Below are 20,604 nucleotides of genomic sequence, written 5' to 3' on the forward strand. Positions count from 1 at the left end.
ACCTATACCCACGAAATCCATGAAAATTAGTATCCCACAAGTATTGATGAATCAAAATTATCTCCTTTTACTATATTTCTTTCCCATTTTCAGGCTTTTCTGGTGTTTTTATAAAGTCATAAACTGAGGTGTTTATTGCTTTGTATTTTTTTTTGTTTTTCAAATATCTCAAATCCAAGGATTTCAATCTTGGTTCTCCAGCTTGATTTATGAGGTAAATGATATCAGAATTAAGATTACAATTCATTTTATAGAAGAAAAAAAACAATGTTTTGTTTACACTCTACACAAATACATTCAAAAGTGAAATGCACAAATGTTGTGGACATCTTCAGCAAGGGTGTCAATATCATCTTAAACACCATTGCCTTTAGACCCACACATATGATAGCACACAACCAGTATTGTAGTCCTACTTTTATAATATTTACTGCAGAATACTTCAGATAAGATAAAAGTCAATAACTTTAAGCATACTTAAATAGGACTAAATCTGAGGATTTTTATTAGGTTTTCACTTTTATATTTATATTAAAGTATCATAGTATAAAATTTAAAACACGACAAATTTATCCAATAAAAAGAAAAACTGTAATTCAATCATAGTCCTCCTATATCTGTAAATACACTAACAAACAAATATCTGTCATTCTCTCTGTCAGCCTTAGCAATGTATATATACATGCTGCAAATCATCACATTGAAATTTACTAAAAGAAATGTACATACTTTTAAATTCCTAAATCTAAAATTAACACAGTTAAATACATTTTTACATTTTGGGAAGTTTGTTAATAATTTCCTGTTTTATTGACTTTTATATTATCCATCATATATGATACAGGATGCAACAGCTTCACCATTTCTTCTGCTGTGGCTAGTTTAATTGATTGATTGTTGGTGTTTAACGCCACTTTCAGCAATCATAGCAGCCAGTTTTTATTGGTGGAGGAAGCCTAAGTACTTGGAGAGGCTAGTTTAAAGCTATGTGTGTAAATTATTTTTGAAGGAAACCTATATACCTCATGAAAAACAAAATTAAATATTCAAGCTATAAATCCAAATGCAGTCAAACTTAATTAAAATATCTAATCTGACAATAAAAAGTGAAGTACCATAAAGACGGATAAAAACTACATTTATCTTAATACAGACTTGACATATGCTACTTCATGTTTCTTATGGGTCACAAACGTGTCAACAACTTTATTTATTTCTCAATGTGGACACATGATTTAAAATATTTACTGAATTTTTATCTTTTTATGTTGAGATGAATTATAATAAAAGCTACTCTAAAGTTCTTTGAGAATTTTAAATACAAGTAGCTAAAGGTATGAAAATTGTAATAAAACCATCTCCTATTGATAAGGTTTGAAACTTTTATACTCGAAATTTCTTATCAAATTTTATTGTAAAATGTTTCTAACTAGTTTACTTTTACGTTGAGAAGATTTTTTTTACAACCACTGTAAGGAAACTGTAATTAAAACTAGACTGCATGTCCCTAACAATAGGATAATATTCTGCTTGTCTTAAGGACATATCATGATACCCCAGTTTATCTGAAATTTGTACGTTTTTCCTTTGATCCTCCTGTCTAATATTTTTTGAGATCAAGGATAGAACTTGATACTCCAAAAAAAATTTAGGCAATGACATCACTTAACAATGCAGCAAGGTCACCTTGCCTTGTCCATCAATTTATCAATGAAGTGCATGTGACAACATTCATTTTCAACTGAACTATTGCAATGTTGTGTATGTGTAATAATTGTTTTTTAACTACTTCATTTAATTTTCTATTCTATCCCAAGAAATATATTGTAAATACAAATTGCTAATATAAAGAAAAAGTAATGGCATTTTATTTTTTTATATTGACTTCATCAGCAAAGTCTTGCAGGCTTGCTTGAAATTCTTGCGGTATTGTAAGCCTTTAAGTACTGTTCCTTTTGTCATTTCTGTTATCGAGATCAAAAATGGAAGGTTGAATACTCAAAATACTACTTTAACCCTGCATTTTAATAGTATCCCTGTCCCAAATCAAACCGAGTGATTTAGCAATATCTAAATATTTTATAAGAATTTGTTATTACTAGCTGGTCTTTAGTTTTCTCCATAGCTCACTACACTCTGTAAAATGAAGGTACTTATGACCTTGACATTTGTAATACACAGATTTCCTAAGTAGAAACTGTATATTGACTTCAAGATGCCTTTAGGGTTTTTCTCTGTTGTTGGGTTACTGTCTCATTGATAATTACACCACATTTTCTTATATTATATAAATGAGACAGAAACTAAACATCACAGAACATCCAAAATCTACAAGACATATTCAGTGAACAAGAGTGCACACGCTGAAATGTCTCGCCTTCTTTACTAATCATTGATATTATGTTGATAGTCCTAAATATAAAGATTTATTACAACTGTCACATAAACTTAACATTAACCAAGTAAACTAAACATTGACCAATGAACCATGAAAATGAGGTCAAGGTCAGATGAACCATGCTAAGCAGGCATGTACAGCTAACAATTCTTCCATACAACAAATATAGTTGACCTATTGCTTATAGTTTAAGAAAAACAGACGAAAACACAAAAAATTAACACTGAGCAATGAACCTTGAGAATGAGGTCAAGGTCAAATAAAACCTGCGTAACTGACATATAGATCATAAAATATTTCCATACACCAAATATAGTTGACCTATTGCATATAGTATTAGAAAAAAAGACCAAAACTCAAAAACTTAACTTTGACCACTGAACCATGAAAATGAGGTCAAGGTAAGATGACACCTGCCAGCTAGACATGTACACCTTACAATCATTCCATACACCAAATATAGCTGACCTATTGCATGCAGTATTAGAAAGAAAGACCAAAACTCAAAAACTTAACTTTGACCACTGAACCATGAAAATGAGGTCAAGGTCAGATGACACCTGCCAGCTAGACATGTACACCTTACAATCATTCCATACACCAAATATAGTAGACCTATTGCATACAGTATAAGAAAAACAGACCAAAACACAAAAACTTAACTATAACCACTGAACCATGAAAATGAGGTCAAGGTCAGATGACACCTGCCAGTTGGACATGTACACCTTACAGTCCTTCCATACACCGAATATACTAGACCTATTGCTTATAGTATCTGAGATATGGACTTGACCACGAAAACTTAACCTTGTTCACTGATCCATGAAATGAGGTCGAGGTCAAGTGAAAACTGTCTGACGGGCATGAGGACCTTGCAAGGTACGCACATACCAAATATAGTTATCCTATTACTTATAATAAGAGAGAATTTAACATTACAAAAAATCTGAACTTTTTTTTCAAGTAGTCACTGAACCATGAAAATGAGGTCAAGGACATTGGACATGTGACTGACGGAAACTTCGTAACATGAGGCATCCATATACAAAGTATGAAGCATCCAGGTCTTCCATCTTCTAAAATATAAAGCTTTTAAGAAGTAAGCTAACGCCGCCGCCGCCGCCGCCGCCGCCGCCGCCGCCGGATCGCTATCCCTATGTCGAGCTTTCTGCGACAAAAGTCGCAGGCTCGACAAAAACTACAACCTAAAGAACATCACAATATTGTAGTCAGATATAGTTTTTTTTCTAGAACTAATGTAGCCCTTTAATGCCAACGTATCTTCCTGTATGAATAATTATTTAAAGTACAATTGTGAATAATCCATGACAATATTTCTAAACAAAAATCTTTAAAAAAAAATCATCCTATTTTTGTTGTTAGTACTATAAGTACATAATGGTTTCTTAGAGGACAAGTATTTGTACTGTAAAATAATCCAGGACTTCTTTAGTAAATTAACAACTCCTCAAATGTATCTCAGCAAAAAAATCCTGATTACAATGGAACAAATATAGAATTAGTTTAAAAGATACAATGACTGTGGTTCTTTGATGTCTTATGTAAACAAATATCTTTATATCAAAAATACCTAGACCAGTTATCTTAAGGAACTATTTCATTTTGACACAGTTGTGTCAATTACTTTTCATTGAAATATTGTTGACTAGAAGTTTAGCTGTATAATGTAAATCACTCCAGATTGAAAACAGTCAAATATGTGTCAAAAAAAGGTATTTTTTATGTTACAAAATTAATATTATCCAGATAGTTGACTGGACACGCACCTTGTTAAAATTGAAATAATTGTTCACAAAATAAAAATAGGTATAAATTATTCATGGCACTATAATTGACTAAACAGCCAGAGGTATTAATGAGTTAATCCTATATTGTAAATTATAAATTGTATTGTTAAATATTTTTATCCAATGTATAATCCTATTGTAAAAATTATTCCAGCTGCTACTACAAACATGTTAAATTGTTAAATTATTAATTAACTATTGTACAAATGAGTTAAAATGTTCTCTTGTATGAAAAAATGAAGATCCTCATTGAGACAACAACCAAACAACACAATGAAATAAAAAAGATATTCAGGGTCAACACAATGTCTTCGATGAAAGACAATTGTATATTTTAGACAAGTTATGAATTCAGCAGTGACTAATTAACACTTCAACATATTTGTTTTCAAATTGTTCAAAAAAGAGATATATAATATATATTTGTCTTTTATTTTGGTAGAACTGAGACTACTATAACACAAAGTTATAGTAGTCTCAGGGTAGAAATAGAAAAGGTGATATCCTCTAACAACTTCTTTGTCTATATACATAAACCAATCTTTTTTAATGATGTATGTTTTTTTTTGAGAGACATGTAAAAATTATACAGATGAATAAGTTTACCTTTGACAATTTTTGTTGTTGTAGGAAATGAGTGGGTGACATAAAAAAATAATCGCCTTTTACCTCTCAAAGAATGAAAAATATATCATTGCTATTATATATTTATAAATTATGATTAAAAAAAAACCAAAACACACTTTTTAATTGGAAATATGTTAGATATATTACCCGGTACTACAAATATACATAAAAAACTTTTTATTTCATACATACCTCTTATATCAAAATTTATGTAAATATCATTTTATTCAAAGGTTTTCTAAAGTTTATGAATTTTATATTTCTTCTATAAAAAATATGAGAATTTGTAGGTTAACTGTACCGGGAGCTACTGCCCATTCATCAAATCTACCGGTAATAAATAATCATAAAGGTAGTAATTCAGGAATTTTCTTTTAATCTGACTGGCTTAATGAATCACAATTAAATTTTATGCTAACTATTGAAAAAACCAGGCGGCGCCGGGGGCTCTATTCACAAAAAAATCTTGACAAGAAATTGAATTAAATGTTCATAACTTACAAGCATTTTTTCTTGTAAGATATTTTGTGAAATGAGTCCCAAAATGTCTAACCCTGGAATTTAGGGACAAAATCACTGTCTACTACACCATAGCCAGCATATAACACATCATAATTCAGGTTCTGAGCTTGCTATGTAATACAAACATCTGCTCATGGTTGAAGGTCATTCAATGACAATAGGATGATAAAGTTTTATATTGTTGGGGTTGGGTTGCTATTCCTAATTCTCTTCTTTACAATAATCAATCTATTTTATAAATTAGGAACACAGAAACTGATCAGGCTTTTCTAATTAGATAAAAGAAGATATGGATAAAGTAACAATGAGACAGAAATTCAACAGTACAAGTTATATATAAAGATAAGGAGACGTGGTATGACAACTATTCATCAGGCACCAAATAAAGTGGATGTAAGAAACTATTGGTAACTGTTCATTTTTAACACATCAAATTTTGTAACTACAACCATGCACTTGTGGTAAAGAAAATATTTTTTTTTACATGAAATGATACTTAAAATATATTTATCCTTATAACTCAAATTCCTGGATATAAATTTACTTTCACAAATTTGTTCCTTTGGGTTCTACATGATAAAAATCAACTATATCTATTTTAAATATCTTATATTAGAAGCGATTTATATACCATATAAATAATAAAGTGTTCACACAAAAAGCAAAAAAATATAGAACAGAGGGATTACATGAGAGACTTAACAAGTGGATGTATAATGGAACTAAACATACATTATAATCCTCTTATGAATATAAGTATTACTCAACCATTGTAAAACTGGACAAAAAACAGACTTCAAAGTAATACACAAAAGTGCTTTCTCATTAAGCACAGGTAAGTAATATCAGGTGTATAGCCAGCAATCTCAAACTCAATTGCTAATGATTTGCAAGTATTATTTCTCATCAGATTTATTCATTTAAAGCTTTGGTCATTCAACTTAGACAAATAAGTTTGACCAACATTAAGAAATCAAAGTACTGCAAGTTCTTGTGGATGGTCACAAGCACTTGTCTCAGAAAAAAAAATCACATCTCTATACCTGAAAGTGAGGTTAATGTACAGATATAATTTTTTTTTCTTAGACAAGTTCATGCGTGGATGATAAATAAATGACAGGGAATTCAACCTCACCGTAATAAATATGATATTGAAGTGATACAAATCAGTATACTCTGGTTTGTTGTTATATATTATATTAATATTTGTATATTACAGTTACATGTATATATAATTTTCATCCATTTGTATATCATTCTATTCTACTATATTAATAATAGTGCAGTGCAACTGAGACTACTATAACAGTAGTCTCAGAGTGCAAGTGCATGGTGGACACTCTTCTGTAATAATTTGATTATTCTAATAGATTGGATTTGAGTAGGCATTCATATTTTCGCGCCAAACTTTCAATCTCCCATGCAGACTTATCAGTCCTTGAGAGAGAGCGAGGACTGATAACTCTGCATGGGAGATTGCAAACGTTCTTGAGATATTCTTCCGCATGCGTTAAAAAAATACACACATTTTCTGTACGTGTGCATAGATATTAAAGATTTTTTACTTATATATATATTTCTAACGACAAAACATTTTCAAATTATTAATTTATGTTCTAAAAAAAATATTTTTAGGAGTATCCATTGAAAAAATGAATTTATAACAAGCGATAAGGAATGTTATTTTTCACTCAATAATGTCAGCATATTTATCATGTTTATAGATCAGTTACAATCCCAACACGAAAGTTACGTAATGGAAATCTAGGCGACAGCAATACACCGGAATGCCCTCACGGTCATCCGATGTAAAAAAGGTAAATCACAGTCCAAAGAATAAATAATAAAAAATTAATTTATATGCTCCTTGAGGATAAGCCATATTTACCTTGTGCAATAAATCTATAATCATAAGACATTGTAGTATGGCTATTCAAAATTCAGTTTATCAAAAATTTTGCACAAATACAATTAAATTCTTCTTAAAGTATCATTTACTAAAACACACACAAATTCTGCTCTTGTTGCATGTTAAAACATTTTTTTTTAAATATAACAAGATTTTCTGTAATCTCAATATTCAATCAACATTCCAGCTAAATATAAATATATATGTAACCCATTACAAAATTGAAAGAGAAGAAGTTCTCACCAAATGCGTGAGTGTTTTAGTTGGTTCGATTTACTTTTGAAGCGATGGCCTAAATATGTCTTTCTAGATGTTTCACAACGTTATTCCAAATACCACTGACGGCATTCAATGCGTTCCGAAAAAGTAATTTTACCCATTCAGCGGAATTTTAATTTTGACCATCCAGTCAGCAGAATTTTAACATATCTTTTAACATATCTATTTTTGATGCAGATATTGAATACGTTCTTGAAAGTAAATTTCAAACAATCAGCAGAATTTGATATCTATTTTTGATGCAGATACTTGCAGACTGAAATGGAAATTATAGTAAAATAGAATGCTTTTAGTAGATAAACAACAGGGAATAATGAACTATTTTAGCATGTTTGGATAGGGGTTCTGTGTATTCACATTATTTGTACAACTCTCCTGTGGAGGGATTTTGTGACCTAAATGGTTCACCAAAATTAATATTTTTATATATAGTATAGTAACTAAAAAATGTCTTGCAAATGATAGATGACTGAAGGTTAAATGTTTTATTTCCTCATTACCAATACCAATACACATTCTCCAAAACTTCCATAATTGAGTAAAACTTAAATAATCCAGGTTAATCCTGGTATAAAACCCAAAATCTACTTCATTGTGTTCTTAACAAAATAAACAAAAATCAGTAAAGTGTTAATTCATAACTCTAATCTAGATTAATAGGTATTTTCCACACTTTAAATTATACATTACTTTTGTATAGAATCAAACAGCTGTAAATACACTATATATGTATTACATACAAATTATTCCATAACCCATAACTGACCATATTTGTAGAGGCTAGACATTAATTCTTATTTCATGAGTATAACACTCAATTTCTGTTGTCTCACATGGTCAATGTAAGACATTAAATAAAGTCACCCTTTCCCACAAAAAGTCACACAAGATAATATCAAAATTAAAAAAAGAAAGTATCACAGACAATCATTTTCAAACTGTTTAAAATAAAATCAAACATCAGAACTTCTTGTTCCAAAAAAATCTAAATAAAAGATGATAAATATTTGACAAAAAAATAGATAATACAAAATTTCATAATCTCAAACATTTGCATCCAAAAATACTCCCATTCAAAAAATAGTCTCACAAAGACCTTTTTAAAACATTAATTTGAAAAAATAGTCTTACACAGGAGTATTAAACATCGAATTAAAAAATAGTCTTACAAAAGCCTTTTTGAAATACAAAATCTAAAAAGTAATCTTACAAAGAAAAAGAAACACTGTTGCAAAAAATATCTACATAACCCTGCCTAAAAATACTCTAAAAAAGCTACTACACACTTTATTCCATGAAATAGTCACACAGAAATGGACATCCCAGCCAAAAAAATGTTCGCAGAAAGATACATAACATTCAGCCCTACAATTAAAAGTCTAAATAATTTTTCACAAAATCATTCTTTTCTATTTCAGAACTAGTATTTAAATTCAAAACCACATAGCTCATTGACCAGAGAGAAAACAAATAATCCCATTAATGTTAGAAACTGCAAAACACATCAGGACATAATTTCAGCTTATAATAGGAGGGATATGATAATTTTTCAGTCCACTGTACTATTTTATCATATGAAAATAAAAGGGCAAATTGTAGCAGCGTAGTAAGTAAATAAGTATAAGAAGGAACTTTTGATGTTTTCTAATTACAATTTTCTTACCTGCTGTGATTTCAAGCTTTTACCATTCTTTTTGTTGAGAAATATCACTGCAAATCTACAAAACAGATAGCAAAAGATACCATCATTTAATTGAGATTACATCACCTATAAACACACAAGGTGTGTATAATATGTTAATGTCACTGCTCCCCAGGCTAACTACATTATTAATTGAAAATCATTGTTGTCTTATCGGCAGACAAATTGGGATGTCTTTGATTGACACATCTATTTATCATTTAATTATAACATCTACTTCTGTTTTCTTCACCATGTCAGAGGGGCGGTTCTGGCTCCCACTAAGGTTCTTATTTCTTTAATTTTAGGTTTGAAACTTGTGTATTCAATCATCCTGCCAACTTTAAACTTTACATCAGAGATACAATAGAAATAAACATTTGTATGTTTAAAAATTTCAGTTTATTGAGACTAATTTTTACATTCATTGTGAATTAGTTGCGGAAAATTGTTGAGTGTTGTTCAAATTTACATATTGTATTTTTTTCTGTTTACCAGTTTGATTTACCATGACCTTATGCAGCTCATTTTCTTTGTTGTCTGACCAAATTTATATTGACATTCATTTCATCATATACAAAAGTATACTGTATTTCAAGTTTATATGTAAACTTTGGGTATTAATAAAGTGAATCTTACAATTTGGAATGATACCAAACCCCGTCATGCCAGTTAATGTTTGTCTATTTGTCTGGTTTCTGTAATATCAGAAAATAATTGCTGCTATGAAAATGATTACGCATCATATGAATTTGTTTGCTTTGATAAATTAATTTTCTAAAATTAAAAAGATACCAAATGCAATCAAAAACTATAATTGAATATAGAGACTGAGACAACACCATGGGTAAAAGATTGGACATAAAAGCTACATGGAAAAGATTGAGACATGAACCTCGTCATAAACAGGAGGTGAAATCAGGTGCTCAGGAAAGGGGAAGCATTTCCTGCTCAACTTATGGATTGATTGATTATTGTTGTTTAACACCACTTTCATCACTATTGGCTATATCTTGGTGATCAGTTTTTATTGGTGGAGAAAGCCGTAGTGCCAAGAGTGAACCATCAACCTTCGGCAGGAAAAGTGATTATCTTAGGCAATTTAGATTGGAGTCCACCACACCTGACAGGTGCTGGGTTCAAACTCAAAACCTCAGTGTTGACAGACTAGTGACACAATAAAATTAAGTGACAAGATGAATTCAGTGATGTCATAAGCAACGAAAGGATGGCAGGATTGTGGCTAAGACAAATGTAACATATCTGTGGCCATCTGTGCATAGATGTTCCACCTATATAACTTTTGAAGAGATGACAAACCATACCTTTAAGAACCTTGGTTGGATAGCCTTCTTGTAATCAGCCATCCTCTCTCAAAATAATTCTGATAAGTCCTGGAATATTCTATCAACTGGTAGATCTATACTCAACACATAGAGGCAATGCTAGAATGTTGAAATAAAAATGGAAAGTTCACAAAGGTAAATTGAAGTAAGCTCTTTTTTAATATAGATTACTTCTGGACAGTTCTTCCTTATAAATTTCTAGGTGTAATATAAGATGTTAAGTATACATAACTGTCATCTGTGGAGCTCTTTTTTCAAGTTCAATGATACAGTTGTGATAAACATAGATCCCAAACCGAGAAGACATCTATGTGTAATAATATGTGGAGTAAAGGATACTGTAAGCTTCATTTCAGTCTTCATAAGTTGACCATGTATGCAGTTTGCCTTAAAGGTTTTACTGCATTCTGATTATCTCCGAGTACTTTAAAGTGTCAAAGAACGTATCAGCAAAATTAGAAGCACAGCTGGTTCCCATAGTTAGTAATAAATGAATTAAAATATTATAAAAATTTCTAATTTTGTTTGAAATTACATTATTAATATCAAATGAATTCTTAATATCTCAAAAGAAAATTAGGCCTTCTTTTAATTCCTTCCGATTGAACAATGTGGGCCTAGGTTTACAATAAAAGCTGTTAAATGCACATCTTGGTCTGTTTCAATCTTTTTTTAAACCACATTTTTTCGTGAGATAAAACAACAAAATATAGAAATCCAAGGCAAACATAGTCAAAAATAAGTGTATGCTCAAAACTTGCCACATTGTAGAGGTTGTTTGCCTGCATTTTGATTATAACTGGGTAAATAAACTAATGCCAGACAATCTATTTTCATGAGCAAAATCTTCTAAACAAAGATTTTTGAAAAATAAATATCAGGTTGAACATAGCTTACATATTGACGTATGTACTTTATCACTAATCAGTGTAGACCCTAAAAATTCATCAATGATATCAATATTAGAATAGCAAAGGAAACTAGCTATTTGACTATCCTCTCTCAAGTCTCATGGGCAGCAACACCTGAACCTGAATTTATTTGAGTTCAATGAAAGAGGAATTTGAAGAGTATTCATTATTAATTGTTTCCTGGATTTTATACTAGGTAAGGTGGAGCTCTATCATTACTTGTGGAAGTTTATAAAAAAAAACTTATGTTTTAAGCAGTTTTTAAGTTTCTAAACTACAAATGACTTGATAGTATATTCTTTTTAAATTTTCCAACCATTTATTTAAAAAAATGCCTCTCCTTCCCTTTAAATCAAAGAGTTGCCCCTGTACAGAAAATAACTTTTGGGTGAAAATAGTATTAAAGATGCATGATTTCTGACCAAATGGATCACTCTTGTATTCTCCGTTTTCTTTCTTTCTTTCTGATCTATCATTTTGTTTCATATAAAAATTATAAATGCTTGTTACTGTTTATCTGTGTTTATATTTTACATGGTGTCATCAACATGCTTTTTCAGAAAGTCAGACACCACTAGTAAATTATTGTTAACGTTAACTCACAACATATATAGTGATAAATTATTTCAACTATAGGTAAATTGAGGAATCTTATTCATGATCACAGTAAAAACCAATGTATTATCATGATAGCATTTGATTTAAAAGTGAACTTTGTCAGCTTTTATTAATAATCAAAAGTTAATGAAGAAATTGAATTAGTGAAGACTCCAGACCTATAAAGTTTCATTTGTTTAATTTATACGACTGGGCCATTTGATGTTTATGCCACTGTTTATACAAACACAATAATACTCATTAAATTCAATAAAACTCACAAACTATGTTGGGAAGCTTGAAATATACAGAATATCATTTTTTACCACTAAAGGGGAACAACTCTAACTTAATATTTTGTTTTTAGTTTCTAGTTTTCATAGGGGTAAATTCAGTAAAAAATCTCTCATGGACTTCAATGCAAACCTATATCTTGAATAAGTGTATACCTGGTTTAACTTTAGAAATTAGAAACTTTCATATATCTTTAATCAAAGTACAAATGTAGCCCCATCTTTTGCAACAATAAAAACAAAGGTCATTCAGCATTTTTTGTTTACAAACACTATAGATTCACACTAAATTTCAACACTGACCCTTTACTTTTCAACCCTGTAGTAAAAAAAAGAGCATTCAACTTTCATATTTTTAACCCTAGTTTTGATCAATCTATCAAAAATATTTATTGCAAACATTATCTACCAATTTGTGGAGCACAGGACTTCGTTGTTATACAGAAAGATATCCCCCAAATGGGCGGTCCTTAATGACATAAGTTTATTTACTGAATTTGAACTACTCAGCTCAATGTTGTTTTTGATCTGCATACTACTTCTCCAGCCTTTGTTCTTATGGAAGATTTTCTTTGCTAGAACTACATTATTATACACACTAAAATAATAGTACATGTAGTTACTTAAGTTCTTGACTGATTTAAGGTAAATAAAGGGTCAATGAGATTTAAACTAAGTAATAAGTATAGAATGAATTTCTTAAACCAGTTCAATTGTTAAAATATTTTAATTCATAGCTAGTGAAAGGTTGTTAGAATCATGTCCTGAAAAGAATAATGGACGAGTGAAAAAAATGTAAAATATTTTGGTAACATAATAAAGTGAAATATTCAGTTTGGGCTTAGCCTAGATAACAATCATGTAATTGAGGTTTCAATATAAGAACAGAGTTCCAATGTCCCCCACGTTGCACATATTTTATCTATCCAAAGTACAAGGGCAATACCTAAAAAAAGCACTCTTTTTTTTTGTCCTTTAAATTTTTTTATTAATATCTTGAGATAAATGAAGGCTTCAGAGCAAATGCTATGCGATTTCCATTATAATTTATATTTCCAATGGGCATAACTCGTTAAAAATATTTGATCAAAACTTATATTTTCGAAATTGTCAAAGACATTGCTTATATAAACCTATGATATGAGTTTCATAAAATTCTGGCAAGAATTGAACACATGAGAGCGATTACATTGCTATTTTCCATATAATCGATATTTTCAAAGACATAACTCTTTTAAAGATAATTAATCGGCACTGATTTTTGAACTGTTCAAGTGCATTGATGATATAAACCTATAAGATAAATTTCATAAATTCGAGACATTGTTAATACAAACCCATGATTTAAATTTCATAAAATTCTGGTAAGAATTGAACACGAGAGCGCTAATAATGCAATTCTCCATATAACTTATGTTTCCAAGGGCCACAACACTTTTAAAAACAATTGTTCGGCACTGATTTTTGAACTCGTTCAAGACATTGCAGATATAAATCTATGATATAAGTTTCAGAAAAATTTGGCAAGAATTGAACACAAGAGCCCTAACAATGCAATTTTCCATAAAATTAATGTTTCCAAGGGCCATAACTCTTTTAAAAATAAATGATCCGCACTGATTTTCGAACTCGTCCAAGATATAGCTAATATAAACCGATGATATAAGTTTCATAAAAATCCGGTATTTCCATGTCCCCCATAACACATTGTGCGGGGGACAATAAACCATTGAGTAACATGGTATTCAGAATTAAAGAGTATGGTTCTACACAGTGGCAAGATATTCATTTTTAAATGCAGAATTGATAGGCAAGGGATACAAGTAAAAATTGCTTGAAGAAAAGCCATAGGCACCTATATTTTTGGTCTAAATATACTGTCCTAACATTTTTTATTTAATTTTAGCAAGGTTTCGTTCTAAAAATATTCTAGTCTTATATCTCAAAAAAATGCTACTATTGTCGCCTATAGGAAAACTAATTGTGTTTTGCAAACTCTACCTTTAATTTTCTCCCTTTAATATCAGTGCATATAAAAAATAAGTTTTTGTTAGAAAACAAAACAATACTTTGTTATTTAGAACCAATTACTTATAAATAAATTTCCTAAGGGTTCCGCGGAACCCAGTCTCTCGCCTACTTTTGCTGTTGTCTATGTCTTCAGTGTGATAGGGGAATGCACATTATAGATTTACAGTTAATGAAATAAAACATTTGAAATGTATGAAAAAAGTTATGCTTGTAAAAAATGAATACAGTATGCAATCAAATCTATAGATTTATAAAAGAGTTGAAACATAAATTTATTGAATGAACAAATGATAAAGAAGATAATTTATACATTTTCCTCTAGATACTATCTTTTGATTGTAAGAAGCTTCTGTTCAAGTTTGGTAAAAATCGAGGATGGTTTATGAATCCAATAAATGTTTTAAAAACTTTAACTGCAGTCTGTATGTAATGTTAACTAGAAGAAAAACTAAGTCCATTTATAAGTAATATACGGAAAAACAGGAAATAAATTTTTACAAAATTTCCTTCTAGATACTAGCTTTTGATCATAAACAAGCTTCTGTCCAAGTTTGGTACATGTCCAGGATAGTTTGAGAAAGTAATTAAAATTTTTAAAACTTTTACCACAGAGTGAATGCAATGTTAACTGGCAGAAAAACTAAGTCCATTTATAAGTAAAATACAGATAAACAGGATTTTTTTTTTACAAAATTTACTTCTGGATACTATCTTGTGATCATAAACAAGCTTCTGTCCAAGTTTGGTAGAAATCTAGGATAGTTTAAGAAAGTTATTAAAATTTCAAAAACTTTAACCAGAGTGAATATTTGTGGACGCCGCCTCCGGCATGTACAATCACAATGTCTTGCTTTTCAGGCTCGACAAAAATGGCATTATGATAGTTTTCCTAACGAAGTCAAATATTGTTTTGAACCAGTGTTCCCAATTAATCGGTTTTTGGTGCTTTAGCTTAGTGCATCAATATGTTGTTTTAGTGTGTTACTTTGAACTCTTTAAAATGCATGAAAGGGTTTGTTTATATAGTACATTTATCTATTGCCATATTATATTGTTGCTTTAAAATATGCTTCATCTTTAATGTATGTGTTGTCTTGTGCATGTTTATGTGTAGTATTTTTGTCGGTTTTAAAGCTAAAACAAGCTTATATTTGTAATGTTATATACATATGCACCAACTCTAAATAAAGCTTTGAATTTGAATGAATTGAAAGTAGAAGACTTTCAAGCACTAGACCTTAAACTTTGGGAGTTTTTAAGGTGAATATCTTTTAATAGAAAACTAGTCAACACAAGAGATACATATCATCTGTGCAACAGGTAAACTGCAAAACTTTCAAATCATTACAGTGGAATGGAGTTAACATAGGATCTTTTAAAGTGACCCAATCACAAACTCTCTCATTGGCAATCATACCATATCTAGTCTCATAGTAAGTCTCACCTCTGCAGCTTCAATAAGAGACAAGACAACAAATTCAAATAATGATTAATTAAAACCATTTTCAACAAACAGGGTTACCTCAAGTTTGTTTTTTAATTTGGTGTTGATGGCTGATCTTTATGTTTTATTCACCATTATTTTCAACCTACAGTGATAACAAGCTTTCTTTGATCAATACTGCAACCTTCAGAAGTTCTTTTTCATATTTTTTTAGAATTATTCTGTCGAAACAGATGTTGTCTTTTGAATATTTTGAATAAAATGCAGTCAGAATTAGCAAACCAAAACTCGCAATTCATAGTATTAGAACACAGGAAGTAGATTTCCCACAGAACTAAAAAGTGTTCACATTACAAATAATCATTGTCAAACTGATAACCAAATATGAAGTCATTCTGTTTGGTAGTACTTGAGAAATGTGAAACAAAAAATTAAGTGTATTCAACATACTGAAATATTATCAAAATCTGAAAACTATTAGCCGGTGTACGACAGATCTGAATAAATGTGGATAGTTGTCCACATGTGGACACAGATGATGCCCCCGCTTGCATAGCATATAGTTATAAAGGGACATAACTGAAGAACGGTAAAAGTGATGCTACCCAAATTTGAACTTGATCTGAGTTTTGTGGTAACAAGCATTGTGTGCAAGTCTCATAACATTTGGTTGAGGCTAACTTAAGCAGAGAACAGAAACTAAAAATTCAGCAATTTTTCTATTTGTAAACACGCATAACTCTAAAACGGTTGTGTATAAGTTTTATAACATTTGGTTGAGACAAACTAAAGTTAGAGAACATAAACGAATAAACTGCTTCGCTGAGCGCAGCTAGATACGCCCGCAGAGGTCCAACCCTGAACAGTTGGGGCAAAAATGGACACAATATTCAAGCTTGATTCAGGTCTGAATTTGGATTGTAATTAAATATTTGACATATTATAGGTTTCTGAATAAATGTAGTCAAAGAACTTGAAATTGGTTATATGAATTGAATTTATATTCAATTAAAGATTTCTTGCTGTTGTGCAATACTTAGTATATCTGTTGTCAGACTATAAACAAATAAAGTTCAATTAATTCTCAATGTCATATTAGAAATTTATGAAAATAAAAAGGGAGCTTACATCAATAGATATGAACAATTCACCAAAGTTTCCTGAGAATTGGTGACAGCATTTTTAAGTTATTGTCCGAAAACTGGAAAATCACCCCTTTTTTTAATGAATAAAACCCCATAACTCAGAAATGTAAAATGTTAAATTTATAAAATTCTAAAAGGAGCTACCATCAATACATACAAACAATTCACCAAAGTTTCATAAGAATTGCTGAAAGCATTTTTGAGTTTTTGTCCGAAAACTGGAAAATCCCCCCTTTTTTTATGAATAAAACCCTGCAACTCGGAAACGTAAAATCTAAAATTTATAAAAATCGAAAGGGAGCTCATGTCAATAGATGTAAACAATCCACCACAATTTCTTGCAAGTTGGTGAAAGCATTCTTGACTTATTGTCCGAAAACTGGAAAATCCCCCTTTTTTTAATGAATAAAACCCCACAACTCAGAAACGTAAAATCTAAATTTTATAAAAAACGAAAGGGAGCTCACGTCAATAGATATAAACAATTCACCAAAGTTTTATGCAAATTGGTGAAAGCATTTTTGAGTTAATGTCCGACGGACAGACGGACAACGGTATACCATAATACGTCCCGTAAACGGGCGTATAAAAATTCAGCAATTTTTATGTTTATAAAGGGACATAACTCAACAATGGTAAAAGTGTTCCCACCAAATTTCATACTTAATCTGTATTATGTAGTAATAAGCATTGTGTATAAGTTTCATAACATTTGTTTGAGGCAAACTAAAGTTAGAAAACTGAAACAAAAAAATTGTACTTGATCTTAGTTTTGTGGTAATGAATATTGTGTATAGGTTTCATAATGTTTGGTTGGGGTAAACTTAAGTTACAGAATGGAAACTAAAAATTTTGCAATCTTCCGATTTATAAAGGGGCTTCGATTTATAAAGGGGCTTAACTCAATAATGGTTAAAGTGACACTACCCAAATTCAACTTGATGTGTGTTTTATCAGTGGAAGTCAAAATTAAACATTGCATTGTATAAAGCATTGATTTTAGTTGATTCAACTACACAATGTATAATCATGGAAAAAAATAACTTGATATTTAGAAGAAAATAAAAATTTTGCAATTTTTCCATTTCTAAAGGGGCATAACTCTAGAACGGTTAAAGTGACGCCACCAAAATTCAAACTTGATCTGTGTTTTGTGGAAATAAGCATTGTGTATAAGTTTCATAACATTTGGTTGAGGCAAACTTAAGTAAGAGAACAGAAATTAAAAATTTTGCAATTTTTCCATTTATAAAGGGGCATAACTCAAGAACGGTTAAAGTGACGCCATCAAAATTCAAAGTTGATCTGTGTTTTGTGTACAAGTTTCATAACATTTAGTTGAAGGCAAACTTAAGTTAGAGAACGGAAACTAAATATTTTGCAATTTTTCCATTTCTAAAGGGGCATAACTCTAGAACGGTTAAAGTAAACCACCAAAATTCAACCTTGATCTGTTTTTTGTGGAAATAAGCATTGTGTATAAGTTTCATAACATTTGGTTGAGGCAAACTTAAGTTAGAGAACAGAAATTAAAAATTTTGCAATTTTTCCATTTATAAAGGGGCATAACTCAAGAACGGTTAAAGTGACGCCACCAAAATTCAAAGTTGATCTGTGTTTTGTGGTAATAAGTATTGTGTACAAGTTTCATAACATTTAGTTGAGGCAAACTTAAGTTAGAGAACGGAAACTAAATATTTTGCAATTTTTCCATTTATAAAGGAGCACAACTCTAGAACGGTTAAAGTGACGCCACCAAAATTCAAACTTCATCTGTGTTTTGTGGTAATAAGCATTGTGTATAAGTTTCATAACATTTGGTTGAGGCAAACTCAAGTTAGAGAACGGAAACCAATTTTGGGACGTACGTATGTACAAGGGTAAAACTAAATACCCCCTCCACTATGGGGGGGGGGGGGGCATAAAAATCAACTCAACTGTCAAGCTGCTGACCAAATATTCAGTTGTTCTGCTCCCTTGTTCCAGTGTAAAGTAGGATGAAAATATGGTTCATAAATAAAGTATGATGAAAATGTGTGTTGAACAAACAGATAAGGTGATATTACAGATTAACATTTCTAAACCCTTTTTGTCGATGTTCACTGTAACAAGATACAAAGTGTATTTTGTCATACAATTTCCACCTGCATGGACAACAGCGAATAAAATGCTCCGCTGGGGCGCAGCTTGATACGACCGCAGAGGTAGAACCCTGAACAGTTGGGGCAAGTATGGACACAACATTCAAGCTTGATACAGCACTGAATTTGGATTGTAATTAAATATTTGACACAGCATAGGTTTCTGACACGGAATGAAAGTGGTCTAAGAACTTAAAACTTTTTAATTTACCTATTCAAACCATATCATTATTATTTGCTTTTATATATAAATCAGAAATAACCAATTTAAAATGGAAAATTTTAAAGAAAAAAAAGGAAAAAAAAATCCCCCCCCCCAATTTTTTGAACCCCCTCATGATTCATCACCCCCAAACTCAATCCCAGCCTTCCCTTTGTGGTATGGTACCTTGCAGTACAATTTCATAAAGATCCATACACTTACACACAAGTTATTGTCCTGAAACTAGAAAAAAGCTTGTTTGTTTGCCCTTTTATGGCCCCTAATTACTAAAATTTTGAGGGAATTACCCCACAAAATCAATCCCAGCCTTCCCTTTGTGGTATGGTACCTTGCAGTACAATTTCAGAGAGATCCATACACTTGAACACAAGTTATTGTCTGGAAACTAGAAAAATGCTTATTTTTGGCCCCCGATTCCTAAACTTTTTTGGGCAATTACCCCCAAACACAATTCCAGCTTTCCCTTTGTGATATGGAACCTTGTTGTACAATTTCATAAAGATCCATACACTTACACACAAGTTATTGTCATGAAACTAGAAAAATGCTTGCTTTTTTGCCCCTTTTTCCTAAAATTTTGAGGCAATTACCCCCAAAATCAATCCCAGCCTTCCCTTTGTGTTATGGAACCTTGTGATACAATGTCAGGGAGATCCATACACTTACACACAAGTTATTGTCATGAAACAAGAAAAATGCTTGTTTTTTGCCCCTTTTTGGCCCCTAATTCCTAAAATTTGGAGGCAATTACCCCCAAAATCAATCCCAGCATTCCCTTTGTGATATGGAACCTTGTGGTACAATGTCGGAGAGATCCATACAATTACACACAAGTTATGTCTGGAAGTTACAAAAATGCTTATTTTTGGCCCATAATTCCTTAACTGTTGGCACCATAACCCCCAAAATCAATCCCCACCTTCCTTTTGTGGTATTGAACCTTATGGTAAAATTTCATTGAGATCCATTCACTTAAAATAAAGTTAGAGTGCGAAAACTTATGTGTCTTCGGACGACGACGACGCCAACGTCATACCAGTATACAACCACAAAATTTTTTTTGCGGTCGTATAAAAACCGATTTAGTGACAACTCGACTTGGAAAGTCTGTCCAAAAGACTCTGGGAGGATAACTTTCATTTAAATCTTCTAAATTTCTATGAAAGGGAATTATTTTATATGTGGTCTGCAGCTTGATATAAATGTTAAATTGTAGTGTGTGAACAATTTTTACATCTGCAGTGCA

At 31.0% G+C, this 20,604-nt stretch overlaps 2 protein-coding genes across 4 annotated transcripts in view; one reads left to right on the forward strand and one right to left on the reverse strand.

Moving 5' to 3' along the window:
• The window catches only part of LOC127735163 (uncharacterized), a 30,557-nt gene extending 18,848 nt beyond the window's left edge, over positions 1-11,709 (reverse strand). For 2 of the 3 annotated variants that reach the window (XM_052245275.1, XM_052245273.1), the window contains exons 1-2: positions 10,553-11,709; positions 9,210-9,264 (exon numbers count right to left, since the gene is read on the reverse strand). The gene's annotated coding sequence lies outside the window, so the exon portion shown is untranslated. Of the gene's footprint in view, positions 1-9,209; positions 9,286-10,552 lie in introns of those variants that run through there. The other variant, XM_052245306.1, reaches the window with a different exon arrangement.
• The window catches only part of LOC127735389 (transcription factor BTF3 homolog 4-like), a 198,597-nt gene that overhangs the window by 114,856 nt on the left and 63,137 nt on the right, over positions 1-20,604 (forward strand). The gene's annotated exons all lie outside the window — the stretch shown is intronic.

This window comes from Mytilus californianus, unplaced genomic scaffold (genome assembly GCF_021869535.1).
Source record: "Mytilus californianus isolate M0D057914Y unplaced genomic scaffold, xbMytCali1.0.p SCAF_1, whole genome shotgun sequence".
NCBI classification, from domain to species: Eukaryota; Metazoa; Mollusca; class Bivalvia; order Mytilida; family Mytilidae; genus Mytilus; species Mytilus californianus.